The sequence below is a fragment of the Chinchilla lanigera genome, unplaced genomic scaffold, assembly GCF_000276665.1.
Source record: "Chinchilla lanigera isolate Chin_1 unplaced genomic scaffold, ChiLan1.0 scaffold00007, whole genome shotgun sequence".
NCBI lineage: Eukaryota > Metazoa > Chordata > Mammalia > Rodentia > Chinchillidae > Chinchilla > Chinchilla lanigera.
In genome coordinates this window covers 4,471,412-4,479,861 of record NW_004955408.1, presented here as the reverse complement: position 1 = coordinate 4,479,861, position 8,450 = coordinate 4,471,412, and the positions used below count along the sequence as shown (strand labels likewise).

Genomic DNA, 8,450 nt, shown 5'->3' with positions numbered 1-8,450 from the left:
TTATTGTACCACTGTTTCTAATAAACAAAAATTGGAAACAACCTTTGACCATCAGCAAAGAATAGATAAGTTGTATAATTACAGAATGGATCATTAAATGAATGAATTGGACTTAATTTATTAACATGGATAAATCTCAAAACTATACTGTTGAGTTTGAAAAGCTAATTACATAAAGATGCATAATACGCCACTTACATAAAGTTTTTTAAACACGCAGATATTTAACTATATACTGTCATTGTTACATTCCTAGGTAATGGTGGTATAAAATAGACATGACAGGGGCTGGGGATTTAGCTCAGTGGCAGAGCGCCTGCCTGGCAAGCACAAGGTCATGAGTTCGATTCCCAGTACCAGAAAAAAAAAATTAAATAAAATAGACATGATAATGACAACCAGCAAAATCCATATTAAGCCAGCCTGGGCTACATAAGTGAGTTCAAGGCCAGCCTACACTACATAGTGAGACCTACACAGTGATACTTCAAAAAAAAAAAAAAATCATGTGGAATCTCATCAAGGGATCTCAAGAAAAAGAGGAACAAAGCTAGAAAACTTACAGTTCCTGCTTTTAAATTTTACTGCAAAGCTATGGTAATCAAAACTGTGTGGTACTGGCTGAAAGATTTATACACCAATGAAATAGAATGTACTTGAATATAATGCCAAAGGTACAGGCAATAAAAGAAAAAGTAGACAAAGTGGGCTTCTTGAAACTTTAAAAATAACATGGATGACAGACAGTGTTAGGGCTGGGTAGGTAGCTCAGTGGGAGAGCATTTGCCTAGAATGGGCAAGGCTTTGGGTTCATTACACACACACACACACACACACACACACACACACACACACATATCTAAATGGAGTAAAATCGTAACTCAGAGTGAAAATCTAAATTATATATTTGAGAAGGGAGTAATATCCAGAATACATAGAGAACTTTGAAAACTAAACAACAATAATAAAAACTAATTCAAAAATAAATAAAAACTTGGTAAGACATTTCTCCAAAGAAGATCTACAAGTGACCGATGAGCACAGAAAATATGCTCAGTGTCTCTGCTCAATGGGAAACACAAAACAAAACCACAACAAGACGAGCTACCAACAATCACACTCATTAGGGTGATGAATATCAAAAAGAAAAAAGCAGAAAACGAGTGCAACACTGCTGCACTGTTGGTGAGACTATAAAATGGTACAGCTGCTGTGAAAACCAGCATGGTAGTGCCTGAAAATTTTTTTAATGAAATTATCACGTGACCTAGCAATTCCAGTTCTGGGTGTGCACACAAAAGAACTGAAAACAGGTCTAGAAGAGGTATTTGTACTCCCGGGTTCATAGCAGCACTGTTCCCAATAGCTGCAGTGAGACAAGCCGTGGGTTAGCGGGATACACAAAACGGGGAGTGTATATGCAGCAGCACACTATTCCACGTTAAAAAGGAAAGAAAATTTGACACATTCGACAGCATAGATAAACCTTAAAGACATTATGCCTACAGAAAGAAGCCGGTCATGAAAAGACAAATACGGTATGATTCCATTTATCCGGGTTACTTAGAGTTGTCAAAGTCCCAGAGACAGAAAGTAGAAGCTGGCTTCCTGGCTGGCCAGGGAGCTGCGACGCTGTGGGTTAGCGGGTGTGGAGTCTCAGTTTTACAAGATGGGAGGAGTGAGGGAGATGGATGGTGGTGATGTTCACGTGACACTGCAGATGTACATTACACCCCTGAGATGCACACTTTAAAATGACTGGGACAGCAAATTTTATGCTATGTGTGCTTTGACAGTACAACTTATAAAAGGTTAGGGAAGAAACAGTTGCCATGAAACCTGAAAATAATTCTTTTTGAAATTACAAAAACAGGAAAGAAAGAAAGAAAGAGGAAAATCCAGTGAAGTTGCAAGTTCAAGATAATAAACTAAATCAAGGTCACAGTCTTCCCCCTTCTGCAACAAATTTGTTTAAAAATTTTGCCAAAATTCTCATGATAAATATATACTTGTGCTCAAAAGCAAGGAAGACGAACTCTGGCTGACCCAAGACATGTTCCAAAAGAACAGAAGCGCTCCAGGGGGGTGAGGACCACTCCCAAGATAAAGACAACTCACGAGGTAACGCACTTGTTAATTAGTGATATTGACCACTCCACAAGGCATGTGTGCTGCAGAGCAAAATGCCATGCTGCACACAATGAAAATGTACAATGCTGTGTATCAATTTAAAAATGAATAAGTAATTCAAGTGGACGGTAGAGAAGGAGGGAGGAAGAGAATAGCGAAGATATTTAATGTTCATGGTAGAAACCCAGAGCAGACTTGGGGCTCTGGTGACAAACAGCAGTCTAACAGGATCTGAGATGTCACCCTGAACGTTGCCATTGCCACCTGCAGGGGTCCGGGCCTCCAGGAGAGCAGTGTATGCAGACACAGGGAAGACAGGCAGAGCGGTGTCCCCAGTAGGTGGCAGGAGATGGCTGGCTCATGCCCAGATCACACCCTGCTGTATCCTTGTCAAAGCCAACAGCAAAGGGAACTTCCACTCAGTCCAACACCACACTGTAGCAACAGGCAGCAGAAGCCAAGGGACACATGAAGAGCGGTGATCTCCAAACACTCAAGAATACCAACACCAAGAGAGAGACTCGGCAAACAGAGGGAGGCGAGCACAATTAGAAAAGGATTTTTCGGGCTGGGGATTTAGCTCAGCGGCAAAAGCGTCTGCCTGGCAAGTGCAAGGTCGTGAGTTCGGTTCCCGGTACCGGAAAAAAAAACAAAAAAAAAAAAAAAAAGAAAAGGATTTTTCTATTGTATGAAGATTTTATATATTTAGAAAAATATGGAAGGTGTCTTGGTTACTTTTCTCTCATTGCTGAGACAAAATACCTGATGCCCAGAATTAAGGAAGGAAAGGTTTATTTAGCTCACAGTTTGTGGAGGTTTCAGTCCATACTCGGCTGGCTCCAAGGCAGAGTGGCACATGGCACAGGGCAACAGTTCATGGTGGTGGAAGACAGCAAAAGCAACAAGAGCACAAGGGAAGGAGCAGCAGCAAGCAGCCTCTTTCCCTCCCTTACATTATATGCAAACTACCCGCCCCAAGGCGGGTATAGCACTCACACCCATGAATCAACCATTAACTCTAGGGGCTTGCCCCATGACGGCATGAGGCTTTGGGGGGACAACCAAACCATAACAGAAGGGTAGCACAACTATTAAACAAAAGAAAAAATACACATTTTAATAAAAATTGAGCTGTTCTGATTAAAAAGATTCATTAAAGGACTCAGTTGCAGAATGAACATAGCCAAAGAACGCATTAGAAGTAAAATCCCTTCCAGAGCAGGTGTCCAAGAAACAGAAAGCTGGAAATCATGTAAGAAAATTAATGAGGGAAAATAGAGGGGAAAAAAATAAACATCTCCCACCACTGAAGAGGAAAAGAGCCACTTAGTGCCAAAGTAAACAAATCACACACACACACACACACACTGATCTGAAAACACCATAAAGACTCTCGGATTAAAATAGTATGGTATGCACGTGATTAGACAGACCAAGCGTGCAGAAGAGAAAATCTAGAAATAGGGGAATTTAGCTTATACTATAATGGTAACTCAAATTAGTGAGGAAAAGGAAGGTGTGAGGGTTAAAATAGTGTTGGTACACGAAACAGTCATAGATAAAGAAAATAAAACTAGATCAGCTGTCCTTGGTGTCTCACACCTGTAATACTCACACCCTGGAAGGCTGAGGCAGGAGCATCACAAGTTCGAATGCAGCCTTGGCAAATTAGCAACCCACCAAGATTCCATCATTAAAATAAAATAAAAGTAAATTAAATTTTAAAATGAGAGAGATGTAGTTCAGTATGAAGGCCCTGGCTTCCATCTCCCATCACACACACACACACACACACACACACACACACAGAGGATCAGTGCTTACACCAAACTCCAGTATAAATCTGAAATAGATAAGAGGTCTAAATAAAAAGAAAAAAGAACCACACAAAAGTATTTTTAAAAAGACATGGATAGCTCTGTCGTCTCTCCACTGGGAGCAGCTCTCCTGCCCCGATCCCTCACCCACTGAAAATGTACATGTGCTCCAGATTGTCTCCACCCCGCCCTTGGTCAGGAGCACCTCCCAGCTGCTGAGCCAACTCCTATCTGCAGTAGTGCTAACCAGACCACAGACACCGGCAGAAGAGAGCCTCGGCAGCTTTGCGTCCCTCATCCCCTGACCTCACTTGTCCCTAGCCGCAGCTTCCAAACCAGCATCACTTCAAGAGACATTGACACGGCAGTCAAGTTCACCGGAGCTGGGGCTGCCACAGTTGGGGTGGCTGGCTCTTGGGCTGGGACTGGGACTGCGTTTGGAAGCCTCGTCAATGGTTATGCCAGGAACCCTTCTCTGAAGCAGCGGCTCTCCTCCTACGCCATTCTGGGCTTTGCCCTCTCGGAGGCCATGGGGCTGTTCTGCCTGACGGTGGCCTTTCTCATCCTCTTCGCAGTGTAAAGGAGCCGTCTCCACCTCATGTAGTTCTTTCTCCCATGTCTTGTCTGCCCTCTCTGTTCCTTCCCGTGTACTTCCCTGGGCTGCCTGGGGAAAGTGACTGGCTCAGGGTCTGACAGAGGGAAGATAAATAAACACTGTATTAATAAGGTGAATAAACAAATAAATAAAATAAAAAGACATGGGTAAATAACCAATGTCATCATTTGGAAAAAATAAAGAACGCTTCCTTCTCTATGACTGAAAATCCAGAAATGAAATACAACATTCATAAATTTGATCATAATCAAATCTGTATATGGCAAAAAAATCAACAACTCTTATCTACTAATACGTACTAAGCAATTATAATGCATAGTAGCAAAAGGAAGATATTAGTACCATAATGTACTTTGGAATATACCTGATAAGAAATGTGCAAGAAGGTTTATAATACAACTATAAAACTTAACTGAAAGTTAATTTTAAGTGACCTAACTAGAAGCAGAAACTCATTTTTAAGAAGGGGAAATTATATAATAAGATTTCAGTAGCTCTCATCCAAATAGTCTATAAATTCATTGAAAACATAATCTTAATATCAATAAAATTTTTCAAGGGATTGCACGAAATAATTAAGAATATATGTGAACATGTAAATATACAAAAGTAGTCAAAACAAATTCTAGAAAAAGAGAGGAAGCTTGTCCTACCAAATATCAAAACACCAACTATAGGAATTAACATAGTTTAGCATTAGAGTAAGGATACATAAGCTGGAGGAATGTAATGAGGAGCTCAGAAATGGACCCATGAGGCATTTCAAATTGGGGGGAGGGGACTGGATCTATTACTAATGGTAATGAGGCAATGGGCTTATCATTCTGGAGAAAAGATGAAGTTATCCCCCTACACAGTATTCTCACAACTAAATTCCAAGTGGCTGGAAGAAGCTAAACAGCCCCAAAAGTCAAAGCACTAGAAGAACAAGTGAACTTAGAGGAACTCTTTTTAAATTACAGTAGTTACATACACAAATGAAAAAATGATAAATTTGGCTTAATAAAAATATAAAGGTTTGAGTGGCAAAAAAAAACAATAAAAGCATCACAAAAAGTCATATTGCACATTGGAAAATATATTTAACAATTGCCTTCCTGCCAAGCACAAGGTCCTGAGTTTGACCCCCAGTACCAAAAAATATATATATATATTTATTTTCCATACATCACAAAGCATTTAGTCTATATAAAGATTTCTGAAAGAAAAAGATAACCCAATGGGAAGATGGATCATTCATGAAAGAAGAAAACCACATAGATAAGCACATGAAAAAATATTATCTGTTCATGGCCTCTTTTAGCTTCTGGTGTCCTTGGCTTGTGGCCACATCACCACAGTGCCTGCCTCTGTGGCCATATTGCCTCTTCTATATGACAGTATCTCCCTTTGCCTCCTTCTCATGCTGATTTGGTGACTGCATTTGGGGCACATCCAGATAGTCCAGGCCGGTCTCCCATCTCAGGATCCTTAACCTCATATTTTGTCACATAAGGGAATATTCATGTTTTAGTTATGTGAAATAATACCCTTGGGTCCGAGGAACTAGGATATGGTCACCTTTGCAGGGGAGTGGCCTTATTCAACTTAGAAGAGGCTCTTTGATTCCAATTTCCTAAGTATAAAGTTAATAATAATAACTATCTGATAGTTACTGTAAGAATTGAATTAGTTAATACATTAGAACAGTGTTTTCCACATAGTAACTGCTCAAAAAATTGTAGCTTAAACTAGAAGTAATAGTAGTAGTGTTGAAGAATTTTTTAAACAAAACACAAAAATCCAAAACCATTAAAACATACTGAGTTTTAAATTATCTTTACAATAAAGAACACTGTAAACAAAACTTCAGACTATTCAGGAAATATTTTCAATGTACTAATGAAAGATTAGCACCCATAATGTATAAACAAATGCTATAAATCATGGGGAAAAATACACTATAAAAAAATGAGCAATAGCTATAAATAGACAACTCATAGAAAAAAAGCCTAAATGCGTGATAAATATGAAGCAATGTTTAGTCTAACTATGAATCAGAAAGCTGCATTTAAAACTTCACTGAGTGCCGGGTGTGGTGGCGCACTCCTGTAATCCCAGCACTCGGGAGGTTGAGGCAGGAGGATTGTTGTGAGTTCAAGACCAGCCTGGGCTACAAAGTGAGCTCAAGGCCAGCCTGAACTGCATAGCAAGACCCTGTCTCAAAAAGACAAGACAAAAAAAATAAAATAAAATAAAATAAAACTTCACTGAGATACAATTTCACATCTATCATGTTGGCAAATCGCAAAAACTCTAAGAATGAATCAGTCATTGGCAAGGCGCACAATGGCGACCATATAAATGGTTACACTGATTTTGAAGATCAGCAGAAGCAGGGAGATCATCAGTGTTTATTCTCTATTTCATCAAGCCTAAGACAACACTGATTACAAGATGCATCATTATTTTATATACCAATGAAAATAAACTTCCAAATACTTGTAAGATACCATAACTCTCAGAAATATTAAAATGAAAAAGGTACATCTTAGACCGTATGAAATAGAGTAATAATGAAAAGAATTAGAAATAACTTAAATGTTCATTCATCATAGAAATGGCTCAGTAAAAGGCACTATATATTCATCTAATGAAATCCTTACAGCAGTTAAAAGGAATAGATCACAAAAAAGATATCATTAGGTGAAAATAGCAAGATGCAGAATGCTACACCGTTCACATTTATGAACACACACATACGCAAGAAATCCAGCAAACTTCTCAAAATTACCTTGTGGTAGATGGACCGCACTAAACCCTTCATTTTTCATACTCCCCTGAGTCCATGCCCTTTCGCAGCGCCTTCCCATACTGCCTCTGGCTCAGCTGTGTGATTTGCTTCGGCCAATCAGGCAGGGGAAAGCTTGACAAAAGCAGAAGCTTGAACATATCTGTATAGTCCTGCCTCAGAGCCGCTCTCAGCTGGACAAACAGAAATCTAGGAAATCTCACAAACATGGCTTCACATGCCCAAGGCAGTAGTGATTAGGCATAGAAAGAATGCACTTCTCCAAAATTCTGGCTGTGGCCTTTGATACATGGCATTAAATGGAATCAGATGCACAGAAAACCCAGAACATTTCTGAAGATGTTGCCCAGGTCTGGGTTGATATTGTTCCGAATGCAGAAAGGGCCTATGGGCAGAAAAAAGGCTGTGAAATTGCTTGAAGGGTCTATTTTCTTTTCAGATGTAACAGGGAATGTAATGGGAAGGAAAGGCCTCTCAGTGGGTGAAACCAAGTGTTCTGGAGAATAATGGGCGGGATAGCCAATTTCGATGAGCCGGAACGGGTGCCGAACAGGAGATAGGCACCACCCCTGAAGTAAGAATTATCAAAAATGAAGCCTTACCAAAGGAGGAGAAGCCGGCAACACTTTCCCAGCTTGCTTCTGTCCCAGCCGTGGACACGGATGTAACGCACCTCTCATCCTCCCCCTTTTCAAATGGGAGTATCTACTGCAACTGTGTGTCACCGGGAGGGGGCATAGCTTTTAGTTCATAGGTCCCCAGGCTAAGAGACACCGCGCCCCAGGAGCCCCGTGCAGACGCAACGTAGACACAAGATCCTCGATCCAGTGTTACTGGTGTGACTGTGGGTCATCTTGCAGGTGTCCCAGAATGGGGGTCAGTATATTTTGCATATGGGAGAGAGATGGCTAGTTGTGAACAAAGGGTGGATTGTGCTAAGTAGCTTGGGTGCACTAACAGCCCCAAAGTTCCATACCTCCATGTGGCTGGGCCTTTGAGTAGTGTCCTCTTGCCCTACCTCTCAGTGTGACTTGCTTTGGCCAATGGGACAACGGCAAAACTGGCCTAAGGAAATTCTTCAAAAAGTTCTTGCATG

The 8,450-nt window shown here is 40.5% G+C and overlaps 1 pseudogene; it reads left to right on the top strand.

Annotated features, from left to right (window-relative positions):
* Window positions 1-1,131: 1,131 nt before the first annotated feature.
* LOC102008599 lies at window positions 1,132-4,679 on the top strand (annotated as a pseudogene).
* The last annotated feature ends 3,771 nt before the right edge of the window (window positions 4,680-8,450 follow it).